Source organism: Mchenga conophoros, linkage group LG23 (genome assembly GCF_057382185.1).
Source record: "Mchenga conophoros isolate Kocher_MC1m ecotype Shallow Benthic linkage group LG23, M_conophoros_male_GT1.1, whole genome shotgun sequence".
Lineage (NCBI taxonomy): Eukaryota > Metazoa > Chordata > Actinopteri > Cichliformes > Cichlidae > Mchenga > Mchenga conophoros.
In genome coordinates, this window is record NC_140547.1 from 18,494,967 (window position 1) to 18,515,366 (window position 20,400).

General features: G+C 39.6%; 1 pseudogene; it reads left to right on the top strand.

The window, feature by feature from the left end:
- LOC146546981 (adhesion G protein-coupled receptor G7-like) overlaps positions 1-20,400 on the top strand; it is a 39,263-nt pseudogene that overhangs the window by 4,816 nt on the left and 14,047 nt on the right.

The following is a 20,400-nucleotide window of genomic DNA, read 5'->3' on the forward strand; positions in this document are numbered from 1 at the left end:
TTTTTGCTCTGGGTAAGAAAAACTGAGCTTTTCTGATTGTTGCTGGCAGTTCCTTAATTCGTCACTTAAAACTGAACCAACTCAAATGCGACTCTCCTTAATTTTTCATAGATAAGTTTGAATTAATGCACATAAACAACTGCAATATATATACACAACATATCAAAAAACTTATGAAATGCATTGCCTTTCTTTGTCATTGTTTTTTCAGACTTAATAATACAGTTTTTAATGATAATTATCTCAGTAAAAGAATGTTAATAGTGGTAATTTCATTGTTTTAGTTCTTTTACTGTGTCATTGTTTTTATAATTAGTAGTAGTAGTAGTAGTAGTAGTAGTATGCTATGATACATTGTGCTACAACACATCACTCCAATCTGACATACCTTTTCATAGATACTTTTTGTTCCCACAATGGACATATTAAAGTCAAGAAAACACAACAAATGATAACTATACTATGAGAGAGTGCTGCAGTTATTTATTTGTAAAAAATGTTTGGAATCATGTATGATTTTCGTTCCACTTCTCACGTGTACACCACTTTGTATTGGTCTTTCACGTGGAATTCCGATAAAATAGATTCATGTTTGTGGCTGTAATGTGACAAAATGTGGGAAAGTTCAAGGGGGCTGAATACTTTTGCAAGCCACTGTATATACTTACAACAGTAATACCCCCCCCCCCCCCCCCCCAACCACCACCAAAAAAAAGCATTAAAAGAAACTGTAATTGAAAACAGTCAGTAATCAAGTAAGACTAACGTTGTTTCAAGAGGAAAGTGCAAATTACATTAATGAATAATATGCATCAACAGCTGCATCAAGGTATAATACAAATATATGTTTAGGACCTTATGCCTGACAGGTGTGCTCACCTGTAACAGAATGAAAAGTTGTTATGCAGATTTGTAGAAAATAGTAGGAATGATTGCCTGAAGTGTTCTTTTTTTGGCAGTGAGGTTGTGTCAGTCTGAGGGAGAGTGTGGAGTGCAGTGGGTGTGATGGTTTATCCATGATGGAGAGCAGTTTGTTCAGTGACCTCTCTCAAATGCCTCCAAATTCTAATTAATGATGTTTCCAAACTTGTGGATTTGTTTGTTGATCCTGCTGGTATCTTTGGCACTGATGCTGCCCACCCAGCAGACAACAAAGTGGTGCTTGTTTGAACTGTCAAATGTGCAAACATATAAGATCGTGACATTTGTATATATTATATTATTTTATACGGCATATAGATGTCGGCGCTCATAGTGCCCTAGGCAATGTTTATATAAAGTATCGTCAAGATTTGCCACTCGACTAGGAGGACAACCTACAAACATGCACTATGTCTATAACATTCATAGTTTTGTTTACAATTAATTTGGAGCAGTGACATCATACTGTAATGATCAAAGTATCTAGAACAGTGAGTATTTTTTTTATGGACTTCTTTTCCATGACCACTGACTGCACATAAAGTAATGCATCCATCACTCATCGTTTTACAGCTGCCTGCTATAACTGGAGAACGTTCCAGGATCTGGTTATGAAGGTTGACTTGAATGTTTTCCCTCTGTATCACATAAAAGTCAACACAAGTCTGTGAGCTTCACCGATGTTTGATGTTCTCCATTTATCACATTGGTGCTATATTTCCTTGTTTATAGAGGCCATTACCGTGTTAATCACTTTACTCTATAACATCCTGAAGGCACAGAAAGGACAGATAATATTGACCTCTGACAATATCCAGCTGCTGCTTGTGAGCACGACTCCAGGTATTGTTGACATTTAGGTCATTGCATAGACTACTCTGGTGTGGTTCAGAATGTGCAGCTGTGCTTATTTCCAGCTGTAGCAAGCCTGCTGTTTTAACCTGTGTTGCTGATCTGATTCCACTACAGGACCTTTAAAGTCAAAGTCAGCTTTATTGTCAAAGACCATATATACAGTCTGTAACAACCCTTATTGTGTTATAGCACCACTGTGCGGGGGGGCTGGGGGCTACTATTGTAGTAGTTGGGGGAGTCTCCTAGTGGGTGTGTGTGTCAGTATAGCGTGGCAGCAATTTCATGCAGCTCGTGTTCTGTTCACACTTGTAACGGCCTGGCGCCGGCGACTACCGACATGTATGTACGGACAGAGTAGAGCCGTGGAGACCTGGCTTGTATGGTCTTATGTTGCTGACAACGAATAAAGGTCTGTTGCTTGATTTAACTGACTGGCTTCGAGTTTTCGGCTAACCTCCACACCACACGCTCGCTCGGACCTGCTAGCCACTCCTTCTTCGCCAGTCTGCTGTTACAAGTCATACAGAGGAATTTGAAATTGCAATGCTACCATGGCTCTCTCGCTGCTCTCTCACACAAACTCGAGACCTGCATTCACCTCTTCCCTCTGAACCCCCATACAAAACTGAACCACCACCATTGGCTTTTCACTGACTGCCCCCCACCCCTCACCCCCACCCACTTGCACACAAACTTGCTCTTTATATAATTGTATAGTATTGTGTTGTACATAAGACTCCTATTTTATTTTTTATTTTTTATCTTTATATTGTTTTAGTGTACACTGAGGGCTATGTCAATTTCAAATTTCTGTGTATGGCTGTACATATGGTCTTTGACAATAAAGCAGAATTTGACTCTAGCTTGAACAACTATCACTGCTCACATGAAAGCCACCTGTAGTCAGAGTCCCACCCCTTAATCAAATATCGTCTGTCTCAGAAGAAGTCAATGAGAAAACTTTATTGAGACTGCAGGGGAGGAGAGTTGTGCCTAACCCATTCCCATAGTCATAACCAGCAGTGCAACGCTATAAAACATGAAAGGTTAATTTAATATAGTTCTGACTTTCTCCATTGGACCAGCCCAGGCATCATCATTAAGTAAAATTTTATTAGTTGGTTGCAATTCCACGTAGAAGATCTGAGGATCATTAGTCTCATTCTCCACAAGTTACAGTGACATGTCAGGGGCTCCACATTGACATACTGTGAAATGTAATGACTTGAGTAGTCCTGATTTTACCTGCACTGCCACCATCAGATCATTTTAATGTCCAGCACCTGTAAAACTATCTGAATCAGCCACAGCTGGGTATTGTGTTTAATACTACAGATGAGATGGTATAAGTTCATGCCAAGTACAGTAAATATTCTACATGCTAAACAAAAGCATGTTAATATCGTTAGGTTCAAACTGATCATTGTAATTCTGATGTGTTTCCCACAGCTATTCCTTTAGCCTCCTTCACAGCAGGAGCAGAGTTCACTGGAACAGCAGCCATCCCTGATACTGCAGCTACTGCACTCCTTCCTACTGATGTTTCTGATCATTCTACTACTACACAAAATATTACCACAGTACAAACGGTTAGAACAGAGGGTACAACTATAACAGTTCCTAACAATACCACTTTATGTAATATTTTTAATGTATGTACCAGTCCACCAGGCACTGATCCAACAGCTAACTCAGAGCATACTTTAATAACAGAATTTGTCACATCAGAACATCCACAAACTACTTCTGCTACCATTACCAGTCCTGCTCTTACAACCACAGATTTTACCAGCCCTTATACTATCTCTAACCCCATGACTGAGCAAATGCCTACTACTTACTATGCTCCCACTAATACTACTTCTAACACAGGTCCATACACTAACACTACTTTAACTCCTACAGCTAATACTACTGTAACTCATGAAAATACTACTACATACACCTCTCCTGATACTGCTTCCCCAACAATTCCCACTAGTGCAGCTAAACCTCACACTATACCTTCTACTACTACTACATCTCCAACTACGGTTACCCCTCTTAGCACCACTTTCCTGAATTGTTCTAATGGTGGGAAAAACCTGGATGGTGTCTGCATCTGTCCTGATGAATTGACCGGAGAGACATGTTCAAAAACTAAGAAAAAAAAATAACAGACTGAATTTTGTTACAAGGTGACAATAGACAATAACTTTGTCATTATTAAAAATATTTGGAAACTGGTTGTTGGCAATAAATTACCTCTTTTTTTGCAAGATGTTGTGATTTGTAAATTAAAAGTCCATGTAGTGTAACAAATTATATTGTGTTTGTATTTTAATCTCATTTATCCACAGCTTATGCTACAAAGATGACTCAAAATCCCTTCAGTCTGATTACATTACTGTCATCTTGGATTTATCTGCAGCCAAAGTTTTTCTGTTGACCAATACATGGTTTAATAACAGATCTGATATTTGTGAGAACAGTACCAATGAAGCAGTTTTAATATGTTGTTTCATTAAACTTTACATGAATTATTTATTTCAGTGATGTGAGGATGCAGGAAAACACCATCAGCTTGTCAACTGCACTGTCTTGACTTTATTGTGAGACACAGCTTTTAAACTAGCACAGACCCATCTCAGCTGTAAACAAACAATGACAGATGGTTATCTGAATGCCAATATTCTTTTGCTCTTGAGCATGCATCATCCATTTGTTGTGATTTTTTTTAAAAAAATATAAATCACTACGTATTGTTTTCTTTTCAGAGTCGGACATAATTCTCTAAAACACAGTTTGTATTTTTATGGATTTGTATTAGACAATTCCTGCAAAAAACAGACGTTAGGACAATTCACGTTCAACTCTACACTCAGTGGCCGGTTTGCATATTCTAATGGTTCAAGGTTCAAGGTTCTTTATTTGTCACATGCATAGTTATACAAGTATAACACACAGTGAAATGTAGCCTGACACGCTCCTCGACATGTGCAAAAATTGTGTGTGGGGGGGGTGTAGAGGAAGAACATTATATATATTTATATACAGACATATAGTATATACACTGGGTGAATGTGCAGTAGTAGCAGCAAGCAGGTGAATTCTGTACATTAATATGAATAGACATCTGACTATTTTACAGGATAGACAATATAAACATATTTAAAATTAAAGGAATTGAAATGTACATTGTGCCTTGGTTTAGAGTGTCTGGAAGAGAGTCCTGTCTCAGTCAATTATAGATGATGTGAGAGGGCGGGTGTGTGTGTTTAGGGCACGGATGGCTTGGGGATAGAAGCTCTTCTTGAGTCTCTCTGTCCTTGCCCGGAAGATGCGGAACCTTCTACCAGATTGCAGAAGTTGGAACAGTTTGTTGCCAGGATGGGACGGGTCCTTCAGTATCTGCGCTGCTCTAGTCCGGCATCTCCTGGTGTAGGTGTCCTGAAGCGGGGGGAGAGCAATCCTGCAGCAGCGTTCTGCTGTACGGATCACTCTCTGGAGAGCTTTTTGGTCCTTCACACAGCTGTTCCCAAACCACGATGTCATGTTCTGTGTGAGGATGCTCTCCACAGCGCCTGTATAGAAAATCCTGAGGATCTTTGGAGAGACCCTGAACTTCCTCAGTTGTCGTAGGTGATACAGGCGCTGCCTGGCCTTTTTGGTCTGGACCTGAATGTGGGCAGCCCATGTCAGGTCTGAGGAGATGTGGACACCAAGATACTTGAAGGACTGCACCCTCTCCACTGGAGCTCCATTGATGATGATGGGCTTGTAGTCTCTGTGCTGACCCCTTCTGAAGTCCACCACCAGCTCCTTGGTCTTGCTGACGTTCAGCTGGAGGTGGTTGTCCTGGCACCACGATGCCAGATTCTTCACTTCATCCATGTAGGCCGCCTCATCGTTGTTGGAGATGGCACCCAACACCACTGTGTCGTCAGCAAACTTCACAATGGTGTTGGAGCCATGGGTGGCCACACAGTCTGAAGTGTAGAGGGAGTAGAGCAGTGGCGAGAGGACACATAATGAAAAGTGTGAAGTAGGAACAAGTAGCGGTAAGTCATCCCCTCAGTCCAACATCACTCTATCAGGTACAGCACAGTGTAGTGATGCTTCTCTTTCTGTTACTATTCCCACTCAGCTGGTAAACCTCGGGCTTTAACCAGATGCTTGTTCATGAATGGATCAGCAAATTTCAGCCATCCACAGATCTTCCAGTGTAACCTGACACTCAGTGACATACAACAAAATGTAAGAAGTGCAGCTTTTTTCATCTGAAGGTAGATTGAAAGTCTTGTATAACTGAGGTTTAAGAATATTGCTTTGAGGCAATCCTGTGGAAATGCAGCTTTGAGATCCCATGCAGAGGAATCCAGATTGTCTTTCTTCTTTCAGCTCACAAGTCCAGCTGATTTAGAGATGCTGGCAACCAGCACTCAGATTCTGACATCCAACCCAGAAGAGCTGACAGCTGAAAATGTTACAGCAGCAGCTGAGATCGCCAACACACTGCTGCTGTCTGCAAACGCCACAGAGGTACAAACATTCAACAAATCTTAAGAAAAAAAAGAAATGAAGCTTTAAATCAGTGTTAACAAGGGTTTGGTCATGATTTATAATCATGTAACGTATTAATCTTAGTTCATATTTTTGTTTCTGCAGAACGTCAGGGTGGCAGCAGTAGCAACAGCTGCTGAATGCCACTGTGCCAGATGATACCAAGGCAAAAAACGCAAGTCTGGGGTAAACCAAACAAATAATAAAATCTATATTGATGGTTACAAGGTTCCTAAGTTCTCATGTCTCATCGTATCTGTGTCATCTTATCTTACTTATATGAAGCTTCTGTCATGGTTCGGATTTTGAGGAAGAGACTACGACTGGGATATAGTTTGGGTCAGCACAGATCAACCAAATTTCCTACACTACCGATTTACTGTCTGGCATCAAACACTTTAAACCGTATTGTCTTAAACACATATAACCTCTTAGCTCAAAATTCACCCCCAAAATAAACAGCAATGAATTTAGTCAGACTAATATGCCCTATTTTAAAACTAATTACTCAAGATCAGAACAGAACAGAAGCCCCACTGAGTGAACATTTAATTTAGTGTAATTTCCAATTCAGCACCTTTGGAGATCCATCAACAGGCGGTGCTTACCTCTCATACTTCGGGGCCCATCACTCAGTCGGCCTCCTGGCTGTCCGTCTGACACCACTTATACCCCAGCCAAGCTCCATTTGTCCCTCCTCAAACCGGGTTTTTCGGCACCAGAATTGTCATGGTTTGGATTTTGAGGAAGAGACTACGACTGGGATATAGTTTGGGTCAGCACAGATCATTTATTAAAACACACATTACAGTGTGGGAAGAGCCGGACTTCTTCTTCGTTTGCACAAAGACAGAAAGCTTTATAGTCATTATGACGTCACACAGTTAGACCTTACTGGCAATGATAACAGTTCCTCGCACTCAAAACGTTCTCCTTATATGGACATCAACTGCTACTTTAGAGAAAAACAAGTGTGTATTACATTGTGCACTTTGTGATAGTGTAGCTCTCAGAGAGACTGTCCTAAGACGACCTTTCTGTTCTTATTAAGTGTGTGTGTGTTGTTACAGGCCGGCGTACGTGCAGAACTGAACGCAGACAGGCCGGTGTCCAAGTACTGATCATCTGTATGCATTAATATTTGCTCAAAGTAACATAGATGTGATTCAAAGATTATTCTGTCAACTGATTCAACAATGGTAAATGATTAATCAATGATAGCTGATTATAAGAATACAAAATAAAATATCTCCTGGTCACACTTCCTATTGTGTTTGGTTTAAATTAGACCCTTTTCAATATTCTCTTTTTGTGGAACAATTGTTTAAACAAATACAGTCACTGGACACTTCATTAAATATAGCTTGATTGTACCAGGTTGGACTGTCTTAAAAACTTCATAGATTCCACAAGGTGCTGGAGATTTTGGCCCATGATGTCATGACAGCATCACAAAGTTGGTGAAGAGTTTTTGGTTTCACACCTTTAATGCAAATTCTAAAGGTGCAATATTGGTTTGATATATGGTGACTGTGGAGGCCATTTGAGTACAGAGAACTGAATGAATTGAGCTTTGCGCATTATCTTACTATAGGCAGCAATCAGAAGATGGGTACATCAGAATCAGAATACTTTATTAGACCTAGAGGAAACTATGTACTTGGGGTAAATGTGCATATTATGGTCATAAAGGGATGGTCATGACTAGTAGCAATACCAAACTCTGACCCTGCCATCTAAATGTCATCAAGACTGATCAAAACAAATGAGATCTTTCCAGCATTCTGTCGTCCAACTTTGGTGAGTTTTTGAATTGTAGCCTCAGTTTCCTGTTCTTAGCTGACTAGAGTGGCATCCAACATGTTCTTCTGCATACCCTGGTTGTAATGACTGGTTATTTGACTTCCAGTCAATTAAAGCAGGCTGGCCATTCTCCTCTGAGTGTAGGTCTGTTATACTGAAAGCCATTGCTGGAAAGTTTAAACAATAACCCATAATATATCGACCGAAAACAAAATTACGCAATTTTTTTTTTTTTGGGGGGGGGGATCTGTTTTAAAAGAAGTGATTTTTTTGTATCATAATTTGCTGATAGGATTCAAAGTGTATAGATATCTAATTTTAAACAACTGTGTTTTTGTTTTTTTGTTTTTTTGTTGTATTTGTTTGTTTATTTATTTTTTGTTTTTTAGAATTGCTAAAAATAAACCTGGTGCTTTAAAATGATTAAGTATTACATTTCAGAGGGACTGGCAGCTGAACATTAGAAATGACAATGCTTTTTGTATGTTATCTCCAGGCTGACGGTGACTCTGGATCAGCTCTCTGTGAACCTCAGCCTCAATCTCAATGCATCTCAATCTCAGATAGTTCAGCCAAACCTGGTGGTCCAGTCAGCACAGATTTCTGCTGCAGGCACTCAGGGAGTCCAGTTCACTTCTCTTAAAGGTCAGTGAGAAACTGTGTCAAAAAACCCAGCAAAGTGTGCTGCTTTTTTATCACAACATATTCCACTAGGTAACCCCAACATACAGTTTCGGTCAAATTTGACACATTCTGGCAGCAGTACGAATACCTTAATAAATTTAACATTGAGGGCATATCTGTTCAGACAGATTTAAGATCCACAGGTGTGTGTCAAATTAAGGAACAATTGTTGTTTTAGGGAGTCTTGAAACTGTAAAACTTTGAATGCCGTGTCTGTGTGTATTTTTTTATGGGACAGTGGTGACAGAGTTACAAATGGGGACCTTGATTTTGTCAAGTGTCGCTGTGACCGCCAGGCAGGATATAAATCAGACTCAACAGGCAGAACTTTACAAAAAACCACATCTTTATAGGTGGACAGAATAAATAGAAACTAAAGTGGGAAAACCTAAGAATTTCACTGACAAACAGAACAGACAGCCAGAGATGAGGGAGAATGTGATAATGAACAGAGGGAGATGCAGACACTAAATACAAGAGGGACACAGGGCAAGAGGAAACACCTGGGAAACACGGCTGGCAGCTAATAAATCATTTTGAGGTCAAATCGAAGTTTTTCTCTCCAACAGAATGCAGTTTATTTCAACTATTATATGTTAGTTTTTTTTAGTTTTAAGAGTATGATCATGCTAAAAAAATATCCAATGCTGGTTTATTTCTCACAACAGTAAAGAAAGGGGCTGGTCGATGTTGGATGACCTGTATACACTTTAATTCATGTCTTTAAAATGATGGTAGCACAAACAAATGTTTTATCAGCACAAACCAGCACAAATATAGCACAGTTGACTGACACCAATTTTGTTTGATTTTGTTGATATGGAGTGGCTGGTTGACCTAGTGTGACCAGCAGCAAGGTTTTCTGCAACTGAGTTTCCAGTTTTTCTGGATCTATTTTTGTAAAAATAGATGCAGTGAACCCCTCTGCCTCCAGGATGTCAGTCCCATCTATCTATTGTTTGCAAAAACAAAAAATTATGGACAATAGGTTGCCAGTTTGTCTATCCCTCCTTACCTAAATGCAGCAGCATGCTTTTTTGTCCCCTGAATGCCACGTTGTCTGCCATCTATCATTTGCCAAAAAAACTGCTCTACCATCTTTCATTTGCAATACGCAGCAGCAAATGGATGCCAGGTTCTCTTTCTCTATCCCTCATTCGCAAAATGCAAAAGCATGTTTTTCGACCACTGGGATGTTAATTTTCTCTGCATCTCTGCATTAAACTTTCTTTTTTTCTTCCCCTGTGCCATTCATTTGCAAATGCAACAGCGAACATTCCTTATACTGGGATGGCTACGATATTATTTCCTTCTTTGCAGAGTGCAGCAGCAAACCTTTCATGCACTGGCTTTCTGGTTTATCTGCCATTTGTCTATCATTTACAAAATGGAGCAACTATGAACATTACTGCCACTGTGCTGCCAGTTAATCACTCCACTAGCCCTTCTTTCCAATAAACAGCAGCAAATGTTTCTTGTCACTGGGTTGCCAGTTTCTCTGCCATCATTCCCTCCTTTGAAAAATATAACAGTTAATTTTTCTGGCATTGAGAGAGCAGTTTTCTATTATCATTCCCTCATTTGCAAATTTAGTATTTAGTATTTATTAGTATTTATTTATTTATTGTCATTGTCAGAGAACAATGAAATTGCATTTGGGACATTTGCAGCAGCAGTCCTGTTGGGACCGGGGTACCAGGGCAACTTCCAGTAACACATGGCTAAGTTTTACAGCTCAAGGTCCTTCTTTACAACCATATGGTCTTCATTCCTCCAAAGCTTCAGTTCAGAGTCAAGCCATGTCGCTATGTGATTAGGGTTCTCTCATCATCCGGAATTTCCTTTGATCTCTTCTCACACCATTCATTCCTAATTTTCTCAGCTCATCTGGTCCACTCAGCGGAATCCTTGACCACCCTATTGAGGCATGGGTCACTTATCATTGCAAGCCTGCCTACACAGTAAAAAACCAAGTGTCAATTTTACACTTACAGAGTTGATTTTAACTCTGCTTCAGATAACATTTGGTCCCACTCAAAATTAGAGTTAAATTTACTCTATGGCCAGTGTTAACTTTTCAGTGTTAATTGTACTCAATTTAGTGTCAAAATTAACAACAAAATGTGTAAAAATATTTAACACTGAGGGTTATTCACACTGTTCAGAGTAATTTGATTACACTTTATAGAGCTAATTTTACTCCAAATTTAGTTTAATAATAACACTCTATATTACTAAATAACTGTGATCTATCCTCCATTATGGAAATAACAACAAATATACAGGTTAAAGTAACAGCATTTATTATGTTTCTCATTTCAGTGTCATTTAATTAACGTAACAAACCTTTAACTGTATGATGTACCAAAGACATAATGGGCCCTAAAGAGTTCATCAAGGGCTCCTACTGAACCTGTAGCTTTACATGGAAGTGCATGATTCTCAATCACAATGAAGGTGTGAATGCTGCTTCTTGTGGATCCCTGAGTAAGAAGGTAGGGCTGACTGCTTTGGGTGATGTTGTCTAGATGCTGCTGTACACTGGTTCCAGCCTACAACAACACATTAAACAACAGTATTAAGTGACTATCCTCTGACAGTAGATTAGCTCAACTCACTGTCCATGAAAATAAAGGTGATGGAAAGTATATTTTAAACAACATACCTTTGGGAATTTGATGAGGTTATTGTCATGTCAGCCTCAAGTATGTTTCTCATCCGTCTTCTGGTTGCATCTCTCAGAGATTTGGTTTTTCCATACTCTTAAACTTTTCTACAAAATAGAAACATTACTTAATATTACTTAACATGTCATTAACATTGCTATCAGTTAATTTACACAAAATACATATTTCTTACTAAATAATGAGCAAAACTCAAAAGTAGTGTATGCCTTTGGCATTTGCTTAAAATAATATAAACTAATAAAGTTAACTTTATGGTAATGTTACCCACTTTTTCTGAAAGTACGTTCGCTTATGTAAGCTAATTAGCGATTATTAGCTTACTGATAAATAGTAATTTAGTTGTTCAAACTGTGCGATTTGACATGTGACAATGATATTATTTAGACAGCATTTAGAAGAAATACATAGTTAAAATGTTTTAGGTTCATATTAACGCAGTGAGAAGATAACGAACATCTGAACTTTTAGCAACTGCTAGCATGTAGCTACTGGAATGTCATTAAACCTATGGGTAAATGCTGCTAACATGTCCTCACTCGACATCAGTGAAACTATAAAGAGCTATTTAGTTTAAAAATACCTTTTAAACAATGTTACCAGTATGGGAATGTTAACTTCACTTACCTGACGTTGGCAGCTCTTCGGAGAAAATTCCCTGCGTATTAGAGCTCTGAGGCCGCACACGCCTGCGGACTGGTAATAATCCACTGTGTGGAGTTAAGTCTTCACTGCGTGACTAACAAAATTTACACTGACTTTTAACTCTGATGTTAGAGCTGGTTTACTCCTCATAGAGTTGTAAATACTCTATCTAGGTTAAAATAGGTTTACTCTGAAATATTGACACTCCATTTTTTACTGTGTACCAGTTATATTTTTGCAACCATCTTTGACCTTAGTAATGCACAGTCATTACTGCTTCTAGGGGATGTCTTATTTGGAGATGTGCCCAGCCTGGGAGCTTCTGCCAGTCCCCTCTTAAGCCTTCCCTAAACTGCAGCCTTAATTCATGTTCAAGCCATCTGCCTTCATCCATTGAAAATGCTGTCAACCCTAAAATGAGGATGTTAGCCAAGCTAGTGGAGATATTTCATTGGTAGTATTAAAAACAGTCACTAGCTGAGGCTGATTCAGATATACACTAACTGTATATTATAATGATGATCTGATGGTGGCAGTACAGGTGAAATCAGAACCACTCAAATCATTTCAGTACATTTCATTAGTAATGGTCAACGTTTTTCAGTCTGAAACAAAGATCTGCATAAAATGACAAAAATATACCCAATACTGAAATTTATTTGTGCAGAGCTGATGAAATGTCACAGCAAGAGATTCTTTGAGTAACACTATGATTTTCTGTAAGTTGTGGAGAACAAGACCAATAATTCTGCGGTCTACTATGTAGTGTTGCAACCAACTAAAAATATTTAACTTAACAATGATGCCTAGGCCTAACCCACGGAGAAAGTCTGAGCTGTATTATGATAAACTTTTATGTTTTATTGGATTGCACTCTGGGTTATTATGACCATGGGAAGGGGTTAGACACAAGTTTCCTCCCTTGCAGCCTCAATAAAGTTTTCTCACTGACTTCTTCTGAGACAGGCTGTATTTGATTAAGAGGTGTGACTCTGACTAAATGCACATGTTGTGTGAGCAGTGATAGTTGTTCTAGCTGAAGGTTCTATTCAAACTTCTGTTGTGATATCTGACAAGAAACCCAGATTAAAACAGCAGGCTCTTCTACAGCTGGAAATAAGCACAGCTGCGCAGTCCGAACAACACCAGAGTAATCTATGCAATGACCAAATATCAACAGTAACTGCAGTTGTGCTCACAACCAGTCACTGGATATCGTCAAATGTCACTATTATCGGTCCTTTCTGTACCTGTTGGGTGTTATACAGTTAGACGATTAACACAGTAATGGCTTCTACAAACAAGAAGACACTAGCAGCAATGTGATAAATGGAGAAGCTCATAGACTTGCATGATAGCAGTTAGTAAAATGTTCAATTCTAACGAGATGACTGTGAAAGCAAAAGCACAGTGTTGACTTCTATGTGAGAAACAGACAAAACATTGAAGTGTGACCTTCATAACCAGATCCTGGAATGTCCTCCAGTGATTTTTTTAAAGATTTTATGGGACTTTTTTTAATGATTTAATAATGATTTAAGGATATTTTATTGACATGAATGATTATTTAAGAATTGTTCTGAATTTCTGTATAAGGACATATATGTCTTGATGCATGCTCAATCATCCAGGTAAGTCAGTCCCAAAAGATTGATTCTCTTGATCTGGATGTAGCGTTTTCAGTGGGATAACATCACTCATTCATGTGACTTCTTCAGTCTCAGCTGACTGCAGGTTATGAGGTGCCGTAAGGGACATTATTACTGAAACACTCTCACGCACACTACTGAAATTTTATCTCCCACACACACTACTGAAACGCTCTCACACACTCCACTGAAAACCAAGGCATTTCAGTTGAACAGGAAGTTGTTTCCTGACAAGGAAACTGAAGGAAAAACTGGTAGATATCTTGATCAGGATTTTATTTACATCAAAATCACATTTCAAAATAAAGTCTAATCCTCCTATTTTATTAAACAAGGATCATGGGATGTGGAACCACATAGAGTCTGCCTGTGACAGACAGGATTTTAACTATTTAATTCTAAGGGTGCCAACCATAGATTCAAATTCTGGAGCTTTGATACCACCTTTATTGTATTCCTTCATAAGCTGAGATCTTTCAATGCAATGGGTTTTATTCCTCCACAAAAATTCGAAAATAACTGTGTTAGCCTTATTAATGTTTTTAGAGGAGATATATAGAGAGTGGCAAGGATAAATCAATTTGGAGATGCCTTTAGCTTTAGATAGGATGTTTCTGCCAAAGATAGTGAGGTCTCTGGTTAACCAGTGGCTAAGTGAGTTCTTCATCTCCATGTTACAGTTAGCAGAGAATACACTAATATTTCTAATTAGGTTTTTAGATATTATCAGCCCTATATATTTAAATTTAGATTCAACTCTAACCGAAGCTATTGAGGATTCAGAGCTTGCATGAATCGGGAGTAGTTCACATTTTTTCATATTAAGAGATAAACCATAAGCTTTAGAGAAAATTGAGTTTTCTCTACCACTGATTTATCTTTCAAAAAAATAGATGTATCATCTGCGAATTGACTTATTTTGAAGTCTTTATCAAAAATTGAAATTCCTTGTATGTCATTAGAGTTCTTGATCAATAGTGTTAACAGTTTGGTTGCCAATATAAAAAGCTTAGGGGAAATAGGACATCCTTGCCAAATTCCGTGTTGCACCTTGAATCCATTTCTGGATTCAAGGATGCTAATATATATGGTAAGTAAGTATGTTAAGTAATGCGGCTGCTTCACTTAGGCTACTAGCACAGCGGTCCCCAATCCCCGGGCCCTGGACTGGTACTGGTCTGTGAGTCGTTTGGTACTGGCCGCAAGAGTTGAGGCTCCGGTTTGACATTTATGGTTTTCAGGGTTTTTATAATTTTTTATCATTATTTTTATATCGTTTATATTGTTAACTCTGTTTCCCTGGGTCTTTTTCCATGTGTTATGAACAGAGATGGGCAGTAGCGTTACTGTAATCTGATTACTTTTTTCAAGTAACGAGTAAAGTAAGGGATTACTATTGCAAAAACGGTAATTAGATTACCGTTACTTTCCCGTAGTAACGCTGCGTTACTAAAACCGTGATTTTTTTTTTTGCGAGAATGTCTCACGACAGTGACGTAAGCGAGTGCGCCGTTAGTGACAACAGCTGTGTGCAGATCAACAATGGATCACATATCGATTGTGGGAGAGAGTATGAGCGTGCAGCGTTTAAAGCGTGGAAGTACTGACCTTACTTTGAGTTTGATTCCATAAAAAGTGACAAAAACATTAGCGTCCATCGTGCGTGGGAAGAAAACTTCTTTTTACAGCGAAAAAAAACCCTAAACTTCCAAGCAAGCACCGAGTGCGCAACGACGTAATGGGAAACTCACAGAGAAACTCGCGGATTCTTCAACTGACCACGGCACACCTGCACCAGGGTAAATGGTAAATGGCCTGTATTTATATAGCGCTTTACTAGTCCCTAAGGACCCCAAAGCGCTTTACATATCCAGTCATCCACCCATTCACACACACATTCACACACTGGTGATGGCAAGCTACATTGTAGCCACAGCCACCCTGGGGCGCACTGACAGAGGCGAGGCTGCCGGACACTGGCGCCACCGGGCCCTCTGACCACCACCAGTAGGCAACGGGTGAAGTGTCTTGCCCAAGGACACAACGACCGAGACTGTCCAAGCCGAGGCTCGAACCGGCAACCTTCCGATTACAAGGCAAACTCCCAACTCTTGAGCCACGATCGCCTCGTGGTAAACCTCCGCCTACCGCAGTCCTGCTTTACAGGTGAAAATAGAGCAACAGGACCGCTGAGTCTTTGACTTTATTTATTTTCTGCTGTGTTTTACTTGCATCTATTTGAAAGAGTGAGTGTAAACACAAAAAATATTTTATTTTATGTGCTGGAATGTGTAGAAAATAGGTTTAAATGTTAAACTAATTTATTAAACTCAGAGAATGTTGCATGTAATTAAATTTTTGCTTGATGCATAAAGTTAAAAGATTAAAACTGATAAAACAAGTTAAAAAAAAGAGACTTTTCCATTTGATTACATTTTGTATGATGGATTATGTAGAAAAAGTAGAATTGGGCTGAAAGATCTATCGCTTTATCGCTTTATTAAATCGTGTTTTTAAAAAGTAACTAAGTAACTAAGTAATTAATTACTTTTGAAAATAAATCTTCTTTTTTTGGTACCGGTACTGGTTTTATTTTATTGTATTTATCCGCGACACCTTAAAGGCCGATCCGTGAAAATATTGTCAGCCATAAATGGTCCGTGGTGCAAAAAAAGGTTGGGGACTGCTGTACTAGCAGGTTGCTGAGTAGACATCCTTGTAGTGGTTTGAAATGTACCACTTTTTCCGTTAGTTTCCTTGTCAGAAAAAAAACCTGTTCAGCTGAAATGCCTCCGGTTTCAGTGGAGTGCGTGAGTGCATTTCAGTAGTTTGTGTGAGAGCGTTTCAGTAGTGTGTGTGACTCTATATCAGTAGTGTGTGTGAGAGCATTTCAATAGTGTGTGTGTGAGAGCATTATGCCGATGACACCCAGCTACATTTCTACTAAACCCAATTCATCCCTCCCACCTACCTCCCTCTCAAACTGTCTTATTGAGATTAGATCCTAGTTCTCCTCCAATTTTCTCAAACTCAACAGTAATAAAACTGAAGTTTTACTTCTTGGTACACCATCTACCTTAACCAAATCCCACAGTTTTTCCATTAACATTGAAAATTCTCCTACCCTTCCCTCCCCTCAGGTTAAGAGTTTGGGTGTCATACTTGATAATACTCTTTCATTCCAGTCTCACATTAATTACATAACCCGGTCTGCATACTTCCACTTACGTAATATTAACCAACTCCGTCCCTTCCTTACTCTCCATGCTGCTGCCATCCTTGTCCATAGTCTTATTTCGTCCCATATTGATTACTGCAATTCCCTCCTATTTGGTCTCCCTAAAAGGTCCCTTCATAAACTCCAACTTCTTCAAAATTCTGCAGCACGGGTCATAACCCGTACTCCGTTAAGAGCTCATATTACCCCAGTTCTTCAACAGCTTCACTGGTTGCCCATAGAAGCCAGGATAAATTTTAAAATCTTGCTTCTTATATAGTGTATCCATAAATCCTTCATATTTGTGTGACCTGCTGCATATCACCACTGTTTCCCGCCCTCTCAGATCCTCATCTAATATTCATCTTACTGTTCCGTCCTCACGCCTTATTACTATGGGGAACAGAGCTTTCAGTCGCTCTGCTCCTCGGCTCTGGAACTCTCTTCCTCCAGCCATAAGAAATATTGACTCCCTTTCTGTATTTAAGTCACAGCTCAAAACACATGTGTTTAAACTGGTTTATTCGCTTTAGTGCTGATTTTATCTGTTGTCAAGCTCTGTTTTGCAATTTTAACTTATTTTATGTATTTTATGACTATTGTTCCTTTTTTTTGTTCTTTGTAAGGTGACCTTGGGTTTCTGAAAGGCGCCCCAAATAAAAAAAAAAAATGCATTATATCAGTAGTGTGTGTGTGAGAGATAAAATTTTGGTAGTGTGTGTGTGAGAGCATTTTAGTAATAATATCCCTTACGGCACCTCATAGCAGGTTTCCCCAACCTTATAAATAGTACATTTGCATAATGACTGAAACTAGCACCACTGACAAACAATAGGGCATGAGGTCAAGCAAATTGTCCTGACCATTGTCATGATCAATGACAATTTATCAATGGCATGAGTACCATTCACAGAGAGTTGGGGAATGGCTGTAATCACAACATTGTTAGATGGAGAATGATGTACCCTCAGGGCCCCTCCTCAATTCAGAGATGGTCTTGTCCTTTTCACGTAAATGACCTCCTTGACTTCAGCTTGACTCAAACCAGATTGACTCTCTGTCCAGGGTGTCTTTATCATTGAAAGAGTGTCCACTGGCCTGTAGGTGTAGACTTTGGATGCCTGGGCTGACAAGTTAGCTGTTCTGTGTCGTGCCATCCGCTTAGCCAGATTTATAGATGTATGTAATGTATGGATGTATTTATGGATGTACAATGATTGCAGCAGTTAAATACCGTCCTTCCTGCCATATCATAACAACTGTTCATAACTACTAATTAGAATCGATTCAACATTAATTAACATAAAAAACATTAAACATTAACATGTCTGTGAAGGTTCTCAGTCATCCAGGTCATTGTAGTCAAAGGAGCTTGCAAAGAAAAGCGTCTGGACTTCTTTAAGTTGCTTGAAGACGTTTCACCTCTCATCCGAGAAGCTTCTTCAGTTCTAAGGTCAAATGGTGGGGAGTCCCAGATTTAAACCTAGTGGGAGTATCCCCCCGCAGAAGGACAAAAAGGACCCCCTGATGATCCTCTAATCGCCTGAGCCACACCCAGTTTCATACCTTGAAACAACAGTTCTAAGACCAGTTGGTGGAGAGTCGCAGAGTTAAGCACTAATGGAACTGTCGCTTAATCCAATTTCGATCATCTGCTTACTGACATTTGCCAAGTTATGAAAATGGGTGTGGGTCATTATCAGCTAAGGTTCTGGATGAACCCATTGTGAGACCTTGCCCCACCCTATCGTGTGACTTACTGAGATCAAATGTCTCAATTGACTAGCTTGACACACATCCTCACTTTAGGTTTGGCAACATTTTTTTAGTAGATAAATGTAAATGGCTTAAACATGAATGAGCTGCAGTTTGAAGAAAGGTTTTGAGGGGATGGGTGGTGGCTCCCAGGCCTGGCAGATCTTGATGTACTACTGAGAAGTGAAGAAGTGAAAGAATGGAAAAGGGTCAGGGAGGGTAAGGTATGGAAATGAGAACGAACAGCTTGTAGAACTGGGTGGTCATATATAGATAACAACTGGAAGGGGCATGTTTCGAGGCGTGGTGCTGCTCCTGAAATTCACATAATTTATCTCCAATTCACTAGCTGGGCCAACGTCTTCATGTTAGAGTTGAAAGCATAAGTATAAGAAGTACATATAGGCAAATGGCTTAAACATGAATGAGCTGCGGCTTGGGGAAAGCCCTGAAGGGAACTGGTGCCAGCTTTTGGTGTGTCAGATCCCAAAGAAGGCATCCCTTAGAAGTACAGGGTGGGCCATTTATATGGATACACCGTAATAAAATGGGAATGGTTGATCATATTAAAGTCCTGTTTGTGGCACATTAGTATATGTGAGGGGGCAAACTCCTTAAGATGGTTGGTGACCATGGTGGCCATTTAGAAGTCGGCCATCTTGGATACAACTTTTGTTTTTTCAATAGGAAGAGGGCCATGTCACACATCAAACTTATTGGTAATGTCACAAGAAAAACAATGGTGTGCTTGGTTTCAACGTAACTTTATTCTTTCATGAGTTATTTACAAGTTTCTGACCACTTATAAAATGTGTTCATTGTGCTGCCCATTGTGTTGGATTGTCAATGGAACCCTCTTCTCCCACTCTTCACACACTGATAGCAACAGTGTAGTTTCAGGTGCTGCACATCTCGTATCGTCACACCATAGACAATTGCCTTCAGATGACCCCAAAGATAAAAGTCTAAGGGGATCAGATTGGGAGACCTTAGGGGCCATTCAACTGGCCCACGACGACCAATCCACTTCCCAGGAAATTGTTCATCTAGGAATGCTCAAACCTGGCACCCATAATGTGGTGGTGCACCAGCTTGCTGGAAAAACTCAGGGAACGTGCCAGCTTCAGTGCATAAAGAGGGAAACACATCATCATGTAGCAATTTCAAATATCCAGTGGCCTTGAGGTCTCCAATGATGAAGAATGGACCCACCATCGTTGTACCCCATATACCACACCATACCATCACTTTTGTTGATCCAACAGTCTTGGAGGGATCCATCCAATGTGGGTTAGTGTCAGACTAAGTTTTGTTTGTTAACTTCACCATTCACATAAAATTTTGCCTCATCACTGAACAAAATCTTCTGCGTGAACTGAGGGTCCTGTTCCAATTTTTGTTTTGCCCATTCTGCAAATTCTGTGCGCTGATCTGGGTCATCCTCGTTGAGATGCTGCAGTAGCTGGAGTTTGTAAGGGTGTCATTTGTGAGTAGTTAATATCTGCCGAAGGGATGTTCGACTAATACCACTCTCCAGTGACATGCGACGAGTGCTACGCTGTGGGCTCTTGCTAAATGAAGCTAGGACAGCCACTGATGTTTCTTCATTAGTGACAGTTTTCTTGCATCCACATTTTAGCAAATC